The following is a 17,378-nucleotide window of genomic DNA, read 5'->3' as shown; positions in this document are numbered from 1 at the left end:
TAAGCACTGAATAAATGACATCATGTGCTGAGCTATGACTAAAGTCCAGATTTTCGGCTATTTCATCCACCGTCGCACGGCGATTTTCAATCACAATGGCTTCGACTAATGAAGTGGACTCTGGTGCCACAGTGTGGTGTGGTTGACCTGGCCGCTGAGCGTCTGTCACAGAAGTCACGCCATTTCCGAACTTGCTGCTCCACTACTACACTTGCTGCAATGGTAGACGTAGTCTACTGGACCTCCATTCGCCGATGGTTTCGTACCTTCACTGCCCAGAAAACGTGTGACAGAACATTGTTCATTGTCGCAAGTGGGGGCAGCCATTTTGAACTGGAATTTTGGCCGAATTTTTTTTGCCCGTAGTATGCTGTCGCCTGTAGGACATTCCTTATATCATTGGCAACAGTACTGCCAATTTACAGAAGAATCCGCAATATGTCCTGTTTTAATTATACTATTAAGGTTTTCATTTAAATCCCCCTCGTAGTTCTTTCTGCTGTTTTGTAGTATGCGATATATTTTTTTTGCAGATATCTGTAGTTTCAGTAATTAGTGAAACGCAGTGTTATGTTGAAAAAGAAAGTGACACGCTTTTAATTTGTTTTGAACAGAGAAGATACAGGTACATTAAAAACCGCTATCACCAATCGTGGCGAATTTTTCCATGAGAAAACCACCTCATACTTCTTTCAGCTTCATTGTGAATGAGTTTAGCACTAGCGAAGACATTCAACAGAAGAAAAAGTCATGTTGCAGAACTGTACCGATGAAAAATAAAGAGATCGTAGTAGTTAGCAGAATTTCTGTAGCCCCTTTCTAAAATGTAGAGACTCCACTTTGGTTCCGGAGACTCTCAGAATATAATGGTGTCAAACCATTATATTCTGTCTGACCATATTACGATACATTATAAATTCGTGGCGACGATTTTCGTTATAGTCCCATATTTATAATTGGACTCGGGATCAGATGGAAATAAGAACCAGGTCTATTTCGTGACTTATTTTTCTCAGATGAATCAGTCTTCGAAATCACGATGAGATCAATAGACACAAGCACTGACTACGTGAAATTGAACTACAGCGTCTTACTGCAGGTAACGTCTGGATGGGATAATGTGGCAAACTTGTTCTTGGTCTTCATTGTTTTACGGGTATTTTGGATGGAGAAACGTATGCAAACTTTCTGCAGGACGAATTATCGTTATTACTGGAACATCTTAGCCTTCAAGAACGTAGATGTAAGTGGATCGAGTGTGATGAATGTCCAGCACATTACTCACGAAACGCTGAAATATCGTAGGTTTGTTAATTAAACGATTCGCTCGTGGAGCATGCTGAAAAATAATAGTTCTGCTTTCTGTCACCAGGTGAAAATATGACGCTGTAAACAGATAGAATGCGGTGTGGGTGCAGCAAAAAGGAGGAACGATCAAACACGTAACTGTGGTTCTGGAACGTTTATTAGGAAATGGTCACAAGTTATGACATGTGTTCAGTATGGTCTCTCGATTCAGCAACATACTGAACCCGTAACATGGCATGGTCGACAGTTAATCGCAGTATACCCAGTGTGATTAGTCATATGTCGTCGTGTGCTGTTCTTCAGATAAGGAAGAGTCCAGACACATCTCTGACAGACACGATCTTTCAGATATCTCCACAACTAGAGGTCACATGGTTTTATGGCGGGGGTCTGGAAGAACACACATCTCTAAATTGCCTAGAGATGGTGTGGTGACTATTGAAGGTTTCTTGAAGCAAATCTCTCACTTGGCAAGAGACATATGTGTCGTACCATCTTGCAAGAAACTATTGGTATGGGCATAGTTGCGTTCTTGCAAAACTGGAATCACGTGTTGCACAAAGAGATCCTTTCAGAAGTCATTGTACACCTAACTGGCAAGATGCACCGAAAAAGGAGGAGCTTATGAAACCACACTACACAGTCAGATAATCTGAGTTTAGTGGATGTTTCTGCACAACATGTGGCAGAGTAGAACCCCATATGCGACAGTTCTGTGTATTCACGGCACCGTGCAGAGTAAAATGTACCTCGTCCATCCAAAGAACTTTACCTGATCACTCGCGGTTCAGGCGCTCAGTCCGGAACCACGGAGACTGCTACGGTCGCAGGTTCGAATCCTGCCTCGGGCATGGATGTGTGTGATGTCCTTAGGAGAGTTAGGTTTAAGTAGTCCTAAGTTCTAGGGGACTGATGACCACAGATGTTAAGTTCCATAGTGCTCAGAGCCATTACCTGATCACAAGTCAACCATTTCAGTGCAAGCCACAAAACGAACGGCAATGCCACGGCAATTGTTGCCTATCTTTGGCCTTTATTTGGTACATATTTTGAATCTTGTACGGATACCAGTGTAAATTGCTCCGAAAAATCTTTTGGATTGTTGTCCAGGGGAGAGACAATCCCCGTGACACAGCTCGAGCGCTAGGTGCAAAATTTGAGTCATATTCCGCACGGTCGGCTATGGCTACAGCTATTTCATCAACAAATGCCATGGGAATGGGCCGTATCATTTTCCCTGCTACACCACCTAATTCATCTGGTCCTTCAAATGTCTTGAACATGTTCTTTAGCCCATTTGTTGAAGTGGAGCCTCTTCATAGCAGTTCCTGTCGGCAATATTCCCGCAATGCAGCGCTGATATTGCTGCCGTTCACACAAAACAACTTTACCAGGAGTGCACGGTCATTCTTCTCAATGCCCATTGCGTTTCGCACGGGAAACGTCAATATTCCTACCCTTTACACGAACAGTCACTTCACAACATAAATCAATAAGTCTTGGCAAGTGACAAACAGCATACTATCGTCAAAACAGGAAACATTTCGCATTCTACTTCCTTAAAAAAATGGTTCAAATGGCTCTGAGAACTATGGGACTTAACTCCTGAGGTCATCAGTCCCCCAGAACCTAGAATTATTTAAACCTAACTATGGGCATCACACACATCCATGCCCGAGGCAGGATTCGAACCTGCGACCATAGCTGTCGCGCTGCTCCAGACTGTAGCGCCTAGAACCGCTCGGCCACCCCAACCGGCTACTTGCTTACAGTGCCATATTTTCACCTTGTGACAGTAATTGGAACCATTATTTTTCAGCATACTCCGTGAGAGCACCGATTAATGACCATATCGACGATGTTTCAGCATCCTGTGGTGTATACAGCCCACACTGCACCACTCGGAACATTCTCATTTTAATTATAACCACCCAGTATTAGAATGCACTTACTGCGTTCACTGGATACGAAGAGCTGAGACAATAATTTGGCTAGCTATGTCATCTGATCTTACATCTTAAGATTTACACCTCTGAGGTTTTCTCAAAACATAAAGTGGGTCAAAAAAGACCACCAATTAGTATATATAACATGCTACATATTAAATGAGTAAATGCTTGCAAAGACTTTGAGCAAGAAATAATATCAGGATGTTAGGACCCTGTAATAAGAAAATCAATAAACACATTGCATGGTAAAACAAGTGAGGCACCCAGAAGACATTGTCAGATGTGAACGGAACCTCATACACGTATGCACCACCACCAGGCATGTTAATGAGAAGTTAAAATTCCATGTGACAGGTAAAATTGCCACCATAGTGCGTTACTGTTGTCCTTGTTTGGCGTTACACGAGGCCTGTTGGGGTACAGAAGTGTTGAGAACAGCGTCAGATGTTGGAAGATCACTGCGAAGGATATGGAGATGCTACGTAGTCGTGTGAGACAGCGTTATCAGCACCTGACAAAGTTTGAAGGGGGACCTCATTGCGGGTTCCCATTGGCCTGCTGGTCGAATCGTGCAACATCTGGATTTGTGGGGCATTCGCATGTCACAGTGACCCAATCTAGGAGTGCACGGGAATGTAAGGGCAGGTGTACATGTCATCAAGGTTTCGGTCGACCACGTCTGATCACCAGAAACGAGGATCGTAGTATTGTGCACCGATCACATCGTAACCCCTTCACATCTGCATCTGCCATTCGAGGACAAGTAAGAGACTTCCTGGAACATTGTGTCATCCAGCACCTTTGGTCAGAGACTGACAGCAACCGCACTAGCGGCTTACCGTCCCATGCGTAAACTGTCGTTAACACGACAACACAAATGCCTGCATCTGGAGTGTTGGCGTGACGGGGAAGTATGGACTGCTGATGAGTGGAATCGCATTGTATTCAGTGATGCATCTCGATTCACCACTATCACAACTGTCCATCGTCGGAGACGCACAGCGGGTCCTGGCGTCATGGTGTATGGAGCATTGGGTATGATTTCGGGTCGTGGTAGATGGTGACTGAGGGAACTCTGACAGCACAACGGAAAATCATGGGCCTATTGCATCCTCATTGTTACCTCTTATGTGACATCTGGTGCAATTTTTCATACAGGCCAATGCTCGTCCACACATGGCTCGTAACTCTATGAATAATTTCCGTGGTGTTGGGTTGTCCCCAATAGAACGTGTGTGGGCTCATCTTGGGTGTCACCTTCTTCCCATTGCCAGTTCACAGCGTATCAATGTCCTGTTACAACAATGTAATGAAATGGAACACCTACAGCCGTCCTTACGATGTTATTTATTATATGGCTACTAGTTTCAGTGCTTCACTGGGCCTTCTTCAGGCCTTAACTGACTCTGAGGGAGTCGACTCCAGTCATACACACGATTCATCAGTGGCCAACATGTATGAACTAATTTTCGCAGACTACCTGTAACAACAACGTTGTGTCTCCTACTATCAACTCCCATGAGTTGAGAGTTGAGCCGGCCGCGGTGGTCTAGCGGTTCTAGGCGCGCAGTCCGGAACCGCGCGATTGCTGCGGTCGCAGGTTCGAATCCTGCCTCGGGCATGGATGTGTGTGATGTCTTAGGTTAGTTAGGTTTAAGTAGTTCTAAGTTCTAGGGGACTGATGACCACAGTAGTTAAGTCCCATAGTGCTCAGAGCCATTTTGAGTTGAGAGTTGATGGCTGGAGACACAACAACTCCCATGATTTGGAAGTTGATAGTTTGAGACAAAACATTGTTGTTACAGGTCGTCTATGAAAACTAGTTCACATATGTTGGCCACTGATGAATCGTGTATATGACTGGAGTTAACCCCATCAGCGTGAGTTGTCCTGAAAATGATGCGTTGAAGCACTGAATCTGGTAGCCAGATAACAAATAACATCTAAGGACGGCTGTAGGTGTTCCATTTCATTACATAAGTGAATCGACAAAGTCTCTCAAAATTACAATCAGAAGGCTGGACATACAAAAACTTCGTTACAACTGTTGTTGGCCAGCTCGCCTCAGAAGAGGATACAACTGATTTATGACACCCTTCCCAACCGCATCAGTGTGTAATGCGAGAGAGGGTGGATATTATACTAAGAACTGGGATCATACTGCCAATTTCCTAGCAAAACTGACTCCATTTTGTAGTGACTGAAATTACACCACATACCCTCTCAACCTGTGAAGTTTCGTTTCGTTTCCTTCTCTTTTCCTGAGTGCGTCACTCTTTTTTTCCAGCCATTGTATATCTAGATTGAAGGTTATTACCTCGAACATATGCTGCTCTAGGTTGAAGGTCGTGACTTTGAACATACACTGCACCAATTTCTTTTTACGCATTTATTGCAGGACTCGCAAAAAACAATTTTTAATAATATGAACAGAAATAATGAGAAACGATTTAGTACATTTTTTCTCATAAAAAAATGAAATTACTTACGTTTTACGGTGAGTAGCGCCATCTAATAATATGTGGATGCTGCCATTTCCTAAGGTTATGTGATTCATATGAATTTGGTCTTTACTGTTGTCTTGCGAGATGTATACGTGTCTTAAATGGTTCACCTTCTGTAAAATATACAGGGCGTTTGATTTAACTCGACACGCCAAATATCTCTAAAATTGCGCGTCGTACGAAAAAAAAATATATTCCACTAGAAAAGTTAATATTAGTAAAGGGTACATCTGTCAGTGCTACAACTGACCATTTCCTAACAAACACTCGTGCGTGGGCGGGATCAGCTTTGTATTTCTTAATAGGAAACCCCACTTTTAATAAATATTCGGATTCTATGCCAAAAAATATGTGCGGTTTACTGAATCTGTTGTTTTCCATTCCTGGTAGATGGCGCTGCAACGGACAAATATCAGGTGTGCCTGTTTTTGGAATTAAGAACGAAGGGGCATTTGATTCTACATTTCATTTACATTGAAAAAGTAAACCTTGGTGTATTAACTGTTGATATTTATGTTCAAAATTATTTACATTAGTCCTGCAGACTTGATTGTACAGCATAGTATGGTTAGCCGTTTCATTTTCTGGTTAGAAACTATGTTTAGCGCCATCCAGGAACAACGACGTGGATGTGACAGTTTTCTGTTCGCGTGGGGACGCGTGATATCGGTGAGTCCCCTCGCCTCTCACCATGGGGTGCTTGATTTCTGTGTGTGTGTTAGTATTCACACGATATATGTGCATCCATGACAGATGAGCCTGCCACTATCACTTCATGGACAATTTACCACATTACAATGGTTCTGGTTTGTATTCCGCCGGTAGTCACGAAGCGACCAGAGCGAGAGTTATGGCGGCTGGATGGAAACAAACACCGAAATCAGTGTCCCTGATGGTGAGGTTCGAGGGCGGCCACGGAAATCAGTCATGTCACAGGGAACAGAAAACTATGTTACCATGCAAGTGGCTTATTTGCAGAAATATCGATGTCGAGCCGTATTATTTATACAGTACAACCACATTTGCAACACTCAATTAACATTTCAACACCAGCATCAACCGCTAGAAAACAAAGGTTTGCATTTACACCGTAAATGAAATTGAGAAATGGCTCTGAGCACTAAGGGACTTAACTGCTGTGGTCATCAGTCCCCTAGAACTTAGAACTACCTAAATGTAACTAACCTAAGGACATCACACACATGAATGCCCGAGGCAGGATTAGAACGTGCGGCCGTAGCGGTCGCGCGATTCCAGACTGTAGCACCTAGAACCGCTCGGCCACTCCGGCCGGCTGAAATTTAGATTCAAATGCGTCGCTTCATAATTGCAGAAACAGGAACACTTGAGATCTGTCGATTACAGCGTCCTCTACCAAGAAAACAAGCCGGCCGGAGTGGCCATTCGGTTCTAGGCGCTACAGTCTGGAATCGCTCGACCGCTACGGTCGCAGGTTCGAATCCTGCCTCGGGCATGGATGTGTGTGATGTCCTTAGGTTAGTTAGATTTAAGTAGTTCTAAGTTCTAGGGGACTTTTGATCTCAGAAGTTAAGTCCCATAATGCTCAGAGCCATTTGAACCATTTGAACAAGAAAATAATGGTTTGAGCGGAATCAGAATATACAATAAAAGTAGGCTTTCCCGTTTGAAAATATAAAGCTGACCCCATCCACGTAGGTGAGGTCGTTAGGAGGTTACCAGATGCACCAAAAACAGATGTCCGTTTACTAATTTTAACTTTTTACCTAGACCATGCTTTTCGTACCATGCGTCGTTTTTTGAGATATTTAATTGGCACAAGCTAAAACAAACACATTGTATATGCTTTCATGTAAATACCTTCAATTTTTTATTTCGGGACCCTTCAGATTGCTATTAGAAGAAATGACACTTGTAAATTATAGATTACAACTGTCAGTCGCCCTTTTTAAATTTTATTGTGCAGATCTAGATTTCGGCTAGAGGCTAACCATTCTCAATGCACTATTATTTTCGCTGAATATGCTACTATAGTATTCGATGAACTGTGGATGAAGCCCGACCACAGGCATTATATGCATTGAGCGAAAACAATAGTGGATTGAGAATGGCTAGCTTCTAGCCGAAAACTAGATCTGCACAATAAAATTTAAAAAGGACGACTGATCGCTGCAATCTATAATCTACAAGTCAATATAACAGTCGCTGAGTGCAACAGCTTTCTGAATGGAAGGTAACCTGAAGAAATGACAGTGTTTCAGCTCAGTTGTAGCTCTTTATGTGGTCTGTCAAAGAGAAAGCGGGTGTTAGGTGTGTTGCGTGCCGTAAGTCGCTCACTATGTGCGTATCACCGCAGACCAGACAGCCGTCCCACAAGACTGCCGCTGGATGGGTGCCCGACTGAGCGCCCATAATTCACGACCGCGACCCGCGCCGGCGGAAGCCGCATTGAGCTACCCGGAACTCCGGCGACGCGGCGCGCATGCGCAAGAGGGCTGAGTGACCGTAGCCGGCCAGTCCCATTGGTGCGCATACGCGGCCCTGCATCGCTGCCACCGCTCTTCAGGTCGCCCTAAAATTTGGACACTTTTAAGAAACCATTAACTTCTACTCATGCGTAGAATCAAATCTTTCTTATCGTCTGCATCAGTCCTTTTTTCTCGGCAAAGGGATTATTTTATTTTATTTTGCGTATGGCAATACAGCGACAATATTTAATATAAGTACAACAATATGTAAACGAAATGTATAAAACAAAGCAATGTGTAAATAGTACTAGTGTAAAAAACAAGCAATAGCACAAAAGGATAAAGTACAAACACTCAAGATTAGTGTAAAAAACAAGCAATAGCACAAAAGGATAAAGTACAAACACTCAAGATTAGTGTAAAAAACAAGCAATAGCACAAAAGGATAAAGTACAAACACTCAAGATTAGTGTAAAAAACAAGCAATAGCACAAAAGGATAAAGTACAAACACTCAAGATTATTTAAAGCTCTAGATTGCACAGCCAATCCAAAGCAGAGGGTTTCGCATATACGAGGGCTATCCACAAAGTACATTACGTTTTGGAATTAAAAATAAATAAAGTATTGGAAATTTTTTTTATTGTATACAGATGAAAGCCACACTTAAATACTACTTTTCTACATAGTTGCCATTTAAATTAAGGCACTTATCGTAGCGATGGACGAGCTTGGAAATTCCTTCGTCGTAAAATTCGGCCGCCTGCGCCTTCAACCACGTGGTTACCTCTTCTTGAAGCTGTGCGTCGTCATCAAAGCGCTGCATAGCCAACCACTTCTTCATTGCTGGGAATAAGTGGAAGTCGCTCGGTGCCAGGTTGGGACTGTACGGCGGATGAGGAAACAACTCCCACTTAAAAGGTTCGAGAACTTCACGAGTGGCATTTGCCGTGTGGGCCCGGGCGTTGTCGTGAATCGGCAAGATCTTTGAGCCCAACTTTCCCCTGCGCTTGTTTTGTATTGCTGTTCTGAGGTTGTGGAGAGTTTGGCAATACCTTTGAGAGTTTATTGTAGTGCCTCTTTCCAGGAAATCCACAAAAATCACACCTTTTCCGTCCCAAAAGACAGTCATTACGTGGTTGAAGGCGCAGGCGGCCGAATTTTACGACGAAGGAATTTCCAAGCTCGTCCATCGCTACGATAAGTGCCTTAATTTAAATGGCAACTATGTAGAAAAGTAGTATTTAAGTGTGGCTTTCATCTGTATATAATAAAAAAGTTTTCCAATACTTTATATATTTTTAATTCCAAAACGTAATGTACTTTGTGGATAGCCCTCGTCTAACCTCAGAGACAGGTCCTTCGTATCTTCTTAAGGGGCATTCCTAAATAATATGGCGGACGTTCTGTTCTGGTGCTCCACAGTCACAGGCTGGTGAGTCACATAGACCCCACTTATATGCATTACATCTTGCATGGCCCGTTCTGATACGGTTTAATTTAGTCCAGGTACATCTCTTCAGGTCAAAGCCCGGTAATTCCAGAGTAGGATCTTGGATACCTTGTTTATTAATTCCACAATCATTCCAAAAGTGCCGCCATTGCTTCTTGATGTCAGGTTGATGTTCTTGTGTATTAACCCATATAGGCTTCCGCGAGTTCAAGCGGGTCGATGGTATTTCGTTCAAAACATCATGGATTGGTAGGTTCTGTGGGTAATCTGAGTCATGAATTTTTGACCACTCTCTTGCTGCTGCTTCTTGCCTTCTCAACTGTGGAGGTGGGATATTGCTTAGAGTATGCAGCCAAGGGACTGGGGTGGATTTAGTAGTACCCGTTATTATTCAACTGGACGTCGATTTTCTTAGTATGAGTGCTCGAATGCCAGACAGCAGAGCAAAGGGCTGGCAGGACGACATCTTTACAGTTTACCAAATCGGGCTAACCCTTTGAGAGCAGTAGCGTAAGTTCTGGCTTTGTTCTATAGGACCACGGGCGTTACGGACCTTTACCGGACGTTGCAAATTCACAGAACAGTCTGCTCTGGAACACAGGCGTGGTAATTCCATCCGTTCCTTTCCGCAGGTCAGTGAAATTGTGCGGGTGACAAAGTTGCAGACGTGATTAGTTTTTCTGTAAATGGACTGTTATTTGTCATTAACTTACGACAGTTCATTCAACTACGTACAAGGCAGGATGTAACATCACCAACAGCAAGAGAACAATGTGAGGTAGGCAACCTTTGCGCTGCCTGTGACTATTGACTTTGGGTGCCAAAGCATTGCCGGCAACTGTGACCGAGCGGTTTTAGGCGCTTCAGTCCGGAACCGCGAGACTGCTACGGTTGCAGGTTCGAATCCTGCCTCGGGCATGGATGTGTGTGATGTCCTTAGGTTTAAGTAGTTCTAAGTCTAGGAGATGTTAAGTCCCATACTGCTCAGAGCCATTTTTTGAGCCAAAGCATTAAAAAGTTTATTCCATTCACTAAGTCATATTACTGACCCAGTTACAAATTTCAAATGTGGTTTTAGATTAATGGGACAGGTTATTGTGTATGAGGTTACTTTCACATGATCAAAAGTATCCGTGCGGAGGCAATGCGTAATTGACTATTACATGTCACGAGACTCGGACACGCCGCGACGGTATAAAAAGAGACGGCGAGTATTGTGTTGCCAGTAAAGGAGAAGCATTCACTCAGAAGAGGTCAGAGATTTGGAACGTGGACTAGTCGTTGGATATCACCTGAGTTACAAATCCATCAGGAACGTTTCAAACCGAGCGGGGTGGCGCAGTGGTTAGCACGTTGGACTCGCAGTTGGAAGGTCGATGGTTCAAGCCCGCGTCCGGCCATCCAGATCTAGACTTTTCGTGATTTCCCTATATCGATCGAGGCAAATGCCGGGATGGTTCCTTTGAAAGAGCACGGCCGGTTTCCTTCCCCATGCTTGGCACATTCAGAGCTTGTGCTCCGTCGATGTCGACGGGACGTTAAACCCAATATTCCTTCTTCTTTTAGCAACACTTCAACTCTTCAAAGAGCCCAGTTGGTGTGATTGCACAGTGGAAACGCGAAGGAACAGTCGCAGTTAAATCAAGATCAGGCAGACCTCATGTAATGACAGACAGGGGTCGTTGACCATTTTGGAGGGTAGTTTGAAAAATCGCATGAAATCAGAGGAAAGAGCCACCCGTGAGTTACAAAGTGCTACCAGTAGTCCAGCTAGCACACTGGCCGTGCGTAGGGAGTTAAAAAGAATAGGCTACTATCGTCGAGCAGAGAGTTAAAAGAGAGTGGGAGACTATGGTCGAGTAGTTTTTCTTAAGCACCACATTTCCGTAGTCAACGCTAAGTGACCCTCGAGGTGTGTAAAAAGCGACACGACTGGACAGTGACTGACTGGAAACGAAAGGTTTGGAATGATGAATTGCGCTATATTCTGTAGCAATCTCAAGGAAGAGTCTGGATTTCGGTGAATGTCTGGAGAACTTTACCTGTCATCATGAGCAGTGCCAACAGTGAAGTACGGAGGATCTGGTGTCACGTTATGGGGTAGTTTCCCGTTGTTCGGGTGCCGTCTCCTCACTGTGCTTAAGAAAATGCTAAATTCGGAAGGATATGAGCAGATTCCACAGCAGTGTGTTCTGCGTGCAGTAGAGAAACTGTTCAGAGACGATGACACGTTTAAAATGTACTGGCAGGCCCAGAGTCGCGACTTCAACCCAATGGAAACTTTTGGGATGAGTTAGAACGCAGAGCCGGCCGTTGTGGCCTAGCGGTTCTAGGCGCTTCAGTCCGGAACCGCGCGACCGCTATGGTCGCAGGTTCGAATCCTGCCTCGGGCATGGATGTGTGTGATGTCCTTAGGTTAGTTAGGTTTAAGTAGTTCTAAGTTCTAGGGGACTGATGACCTCAGATGTTAAGTCCCATAGTGCTCAGAGCCATTTGAACCACTTAGAAAGCAGACTTCGCTCCAGACCCAACTTCGAATTTCACTACTTCGTCTGGTTCAGGCTCGTGAGGAAGGACGGACTGCCACTCCAAAGACATTCAGACACCTTATTGAAGGTGTCTCCAGCAGAATTCAAGCCGTCATATAGACCAAGAGTGGACATACCCCATATAAAAGTCCACGAATACAGTGCGGATGCTTTTGATCAGATAACATGCTGCATCCTATACAACATGAAATCTACGATCGAGTCACAAATTTCGCTTGATACCGCATATGATCTTATTATATGCTCCATTGTAGCTTTTCGGAAGTCAAGAAATAGAGCATCCAGCTATTTGCCTTGCTCCTTCGCTTTCAGGGTCTCATGTGTGAACAGCGCTAGCTGGGTTGCACATCAGTGATGTTTTCAGAACCTATGCTGTTGGCACGGAAGAGGTCATTCTGTCTGAGTTGACTGCTTCGGCAGCTGGCGAAGTGCGTCGTCTCAGATGCAGCCCCTTAACAGAATTCTGCCCAACAGCAGCTCACGCGCCTTCTCTGGAGGAGGAGGAGTTTAGTGCTTAATGTCCCGTCGACAACGAGGTCATGAGAGACAGAGCTCAAGCTCGGATTATGGGAGGATGGGGAGGAAATCGGCCATGCCCTTTCCAAAGGAACCGTCCTGGCGTTTATCTAAACAGGGAAATTGCGGAAAATCTAAATCAGGATGGCCGGACGCTGGTTGGAACCGCCATCCTTCCGAATGCGAATCCAGTGTGCTAGTCACTCCGCCACCTCGCTTGGTGGCTCTTTTCTGGCGTCGGCGTAGGCGGAACCAGACGAGGTGCTGGAGAGACTGCGCGGCGGCGGCGGCGGCGGCGGCGGCCGCTGCCTGCTACAATCACTCCGGCGCGTCGCGGTGGTGTGTTGCGTGTCTGAGCTGGTCACAGCTGCCGTCTGATGACTACGCGCCTCAGCGAATATTCTAAACACAGTTCCCTTTTTCCGCAGCTTCTCAAATTATTCCTAAACAATACACACCGCTATTCATCTGTGTCCTCGGTGGCTCAGTTGGATAGAGCTTCCGCCTTGTAAGCAGGAGATCACCGGTTCGAGTCCCGGTCGGGGCACACATTTTCAGCTGTCCCCATCGAGATATATCATCAAAACCTGTCAGCAGCTGAGGGTTTCAACTAATTGTCATTAATACGAGATCTGTTAACATAAAATCACGGGACCTCAAATATGTCTGAAAACTCCAAGCCCAGAATCTCGGTTGGGTGGGGAGTCTTGGGGCTCGGTTCCTATTTAAGCTAGGAACTTGGGATAAAAAGTTTTGGTTTGGTCCGGCCCAGCGGCTATTTGTACAGCCTTCCGAACTTATTGCAGCTGTGTTACAGTATATTAAGTAAGATTTGAACGACGAACCGGACCTAGCAACCAGGAAAATTGTGCGAATCGATTAACTTCTTTGGCAAAAGATTTTAGTTGGGCAGAAATTATTAATGCTCAGCCAATGACATCATTTGTACGTGCGTAACTGCATCGTTCGTATTTTACGGGAAAAAACAGTCTCCCTTAAATAAATCCAGAATGGAGCGAGATGATGGTCCAAATTTGATCCACTGGTGTATCTAAGCTTGGTCTAATATAAGTTTCAATCGTCTGAAAAAATCTTGCTTCGTTTGGTTTTAACGGGCAAAAAAAGTTTTTCTGGGAGGTTTCTGATGCGCAGCTCTTCTATGCTTCAAACCTGTACGGAGTTTAAACTTTGCACGAATGTAGGTAAGTGGATAATGTCAAAACGAATTTTTTGAATCCCATAATCTTTCTCCGTTGTCTAAATGCGATGATTTAATGTTTTTCTGGAAGGTTCCTGAAGCGCCCCTCTTCTGTACTTCAAACTTACACGCATCGGTACAAACTTCGCACGAAGGCAGATAAATGGATAAAGTGAAAACGAATTTTTTTATCCAGTATTCTTGGCGAGATACGATGGTTTAATGTCAATCTAAATGTGACACGTAAAATTCGTTCTTACGTGAATTGAATTCGTGGGAACGGTTTAAACGGTATCAAATAAATAAAAAATGTATTCTTACGGTAAAATTGGAAACGCGCTTACATTCGAATTTTACACGTAAAAAACAAATTTTTGTGAATTTTTTCACGCGCACCATTTCTACGTTTCAGACGTGTGCGAATCGGTTCAAATTTTGTAAGAAAGTGGACAAATATATGTAATTAATTATGGTCCTGTTGTTTTGTGGAAGCTTTAACCGTTGCCACGAAATAAGCAACATGGTTCGAAAGACCAAAGAGAAACCGATACCGGATCAGTCGTCGCCCGAACCAATAAAAATGTACATCGGTTGCCAAGCTGTGGTGGCCTTATGTCAAAATTATGGTAGAGTAAAATTTGGATCCAGATTGAAAACTGCTCCTTTCGTTGCACAAGAAAAAGCGAATATATACTGGGCAGAGTTAGGGATGTAAAAGAAGGAAAGTAGCTTTTCTATTTATCTGACAGCTTCAAAGACATTTAAATCAAAACATCTTGACATAATCGTACTTTTTTACATGTTAAGCCTACATACCCAGCGAACTGACTCTTTTAGACTAGCCTCCTTGTACATGTATGGTGAGGGGTGTAAGAACAAATAGACACAAATTTATGTGCTTCTAGAGAGTAGGTTGCATCTGCAATAGGAAGTATCCGAGAGTGGGTGTGCATTTATGATAGAAGTATTCAAGAGTGGGAATGGATGCATCCCAAACTTTAATGACAAGTTGTATCATATTGCACGACATGACAAATGCCACGTTGGATGACATGATGCATATGTCGTGTTATACGACATATCATGTATCATGTTGTAATCTCCCCTGTCCTTCCTTCTTCCATATACTGTCCACATTAAACAATGCCCAGTCCAAGTAATTAATTTCTTTTCACAAATTTTAGCATGGAATATAACATACTGTGTATAAAATTATATGAAAATTATCGGAAAAGTAATTGAGATAATACTGACCTGTACAAAATCCGAAAAATAATACTGGTAATGACAACTACTGTTGAGGAAAATTAATGCTAGAGGAGTATGTCCTGTTACAATGTTACTTTATTTTACACGATGTCTTAGATTACATGATATGGGTGCTAATGTCAGCAAGTAAAAAGCGCGAATATGTAAAGATATTTTGATTTAAATGTCTTTGGAGGTGTCAGATAAGTCGAAAAGCTAGTTCCCTTCTTTTACATCCCTAATTCTGCCCAGGATATATTCGCCTTCTTTGTGCTATAGCAGGACATCTTTCATTCTTTTTAATAGAGTAAATCGCCGTTCTGGCGAGTATTGTTATACTTTCGTGCCATCCAGATTTCGGCTTTTATGCCGTTATCAAATTCAATGCTAAATGCTGTTAGACCATTATTAAGTCACGTCTGTTATGGCAGTCCAAAGCAGGTAAACAAAGCTAATACATGTCTTATGATGTAACTGTCCAGTTATATCTTAAAGACATGTGTTAGCCTTGTTTACCTGCTTTGGATCGCCTTAACAGACATGACTTAATAATGGTCTAACAACTTTTAGCATTATACTTGATAATGGCGTAAAAGCCGAAATCTGGATGTGTAAAAGATAAATACCATAAAACACAGTCAAACGGCGGTTTACTTTTTCAAAAAATATTGCATGACTGTACCTCAACACCATCGAAAACTTTTTATTTTTCATTCTGGTTTACTTATGACGAAGACTTTTCCATGTAATAATACTTAACGAGGATCACTCCAAAAGAAATGCACATTGTTTTCTTAAACTTCGAATTTATTTTCCATATCTTTGCTATTTTTTCAGTATTTTAGTACATTCTTGAGGGACAAAAATTATTTTTGTATATAACATCAGTCCGAACATGGAAATGAGGCCCAGTCTACCTGCTCGGTAGAAGTCAGGACCAGCACGTTTGAGCCACTGTTTAGCAGCCTTCAGGAGGGGTCATTATCATTCATTCTCGTTTTGCAAAGGGATTCCTTCTGTTAACCGAAGACTTGGTAATCACACGGTGCTAAATAAGGACTGCTGGGTCCCAAAACTTCGTTGCACACAATTGTCCGTGTTTCTGCGTGGGCATTTGTCGACATTCTCGTAACCCACCTAGAACAAACTGTTTTCAGCTATAACCGTCTCAATATTTTGCACACACGCGCTTCTCCTACTCCCACTCCGATTGACAGTTCGTTCACCGTTGTGCATTTGTTAGCCAACATCGGATTGTGAATATGCTGCACGTTGTCAGGAGTGTATGCAAGCACACGATCTGCCGTCGAGCGACCGGCCCCGAGTATGAGCGAGCACACTTTCACCAGATAATCTGCTTGATCTACTTACAACTCTACAGCATCATCACCAGACGCCTTCTTCAATTCCTTCTTAATGTTTGCCACTGTCTGGGTCTCACAACACAGAAACTACAACAATAACACAACGATCATCAAGTGCAGCAGCCATCTTCACGGGGTGTTACGACAGCGCGATTTGCGGATGGGGTGAAAATTAGATTTAACTGAAGCAGAAAGAATGTTTCTGTAACCTCAGCGAAAAGCAAGTATGAAGAACAAAATTTGGATTTTTGAAAAAAAAAAGTTTGTGGATTTCTTTCGGAGCGACCTTTGTACAAGAAAGAGAACATCGCTATTAGCTGTTTAGGTTCACACAGTCTCATTCCCTTATTAGAGAACACTGAACTGGCTACCTGACAAGTTAACACCTGTGACTTCTGGTCTGAATTGTATTACAGAATCATCGAAAAATGTCATGATGTAAAAGGACGCCGGCCGCTGTGGCCGAGTGGTTCTAGGCGCTACAGTCCCGAACCGCGCTGCTGCTACGGTCGCAGGTTCGAATCCTGCCTCGGGCATGGATGTGTATGATGTCCTTAGGTTAGTTAGGTGTAAGTAGTTCTAAGTCTAGGGGACTGATGACCTCAGATATTAAGTCGCATAGTGCTTAGAGCCATTTGAACCATTTGTAAAAGGACATTAAATAGAGGACTTCGGTACCACACAGCCCGACGAACTCAACGTTGTGAACAGTGAGGAGTGCGGGGATTGATTGTTGTCATTACATCGGATCCGCATTAAAATCTACGTGCGTCCTTAGTCTTCATCTGGTAAATCCGGCTATATTCCAAAATTTTTATTCCTTCTTTTCATTCTGATTTACAG

This window comes from Schistocerca cancellata, chromosome 5, assembly GCF_023864275.1.
Source record: "Schistocerca cancellata isolate TAMUIC-IGC-003103 chromosome 5, iqSchCanc2.1, whole genome shotgun sequence".
In the NCBI taxonomy this organism is placed as follows: Eukaryota; Metazoa; Arthropoda; class Insecta; order Orthoptera; family Acrididae; genus Schistocerca; species Schistocerca cancellata.
The sequence above is the reverse complement of the archived record's forward strand: the minus strand, read 5'-3'. Positions refer to the sequence as shown.